The sequence below is a fragment of the Bison bison genome, unplaced genomic scaffold (assembly GCF_000754665.1).
Source record: "Bison bison bison isolate TAMUID 2011002044 unplaced genomic scaffold, Bison_UMD1.0 scf7180017864375, whole genome shotgun sequence".
NCBI classification, from domain to species: domain Eukaryota; kingdom Metazoa; phylum Chordata; class Mammalia; order Artiodactyla; family Bovidae; genus Bison; species Bison bison.
In genome coordinates this window covers 6,304,917-6,305,224 of record NW_011494947.1, presented here as the reverse complement: position 1 = coordinate 6,305,224, position 308 = coordinate 6,304,917, and the positions used below count along the sequence as shown (strand labels likewise).

General features: G+C 31.8%; 1 protein-coding gene across 1 annotated transcript in view; it reads left to right on the top strand.

Annotated features, from left to right (window-relative positions):
- Window positions 1-308, top strand: part of NKAP (NFKB activating protein) — a gene marked incomplete at its 5' end in the record, with an annotated part of 18,578 nt that overhangs the window by 11,475 nt on the left and 6,795 nt on the right. The gene's annotated exons all lie outside the window — the stretch shown is intronic.

Genomic DNA, 308 nt, shown 5'->3' with positions numbered 1-308 from the left:
AAAGCAACAACTTTTGTTCATCAGAACATCTTAAAATAAGTGAAAAGACAAGTTCCAAGCTGGGATAAGATCTTGTAATACACACAACTGATAAAGAGTCAGTACAGAGAGTATTTAAAGAATTTCTGTAAACAAAAGGAAAGTGAGAAAATTACACAAACAGGCATTTGTCAGAATAAAAAAATATATGGCTACACATAAAAAGATGTTCATGATCTTGTTCAGATCATGAACTCCTTATTGCCAAATTCAGACTTAAATTGAAGAAAGTAGGGAAAACCACTAGACCATTCAGGTATGACCTAAAT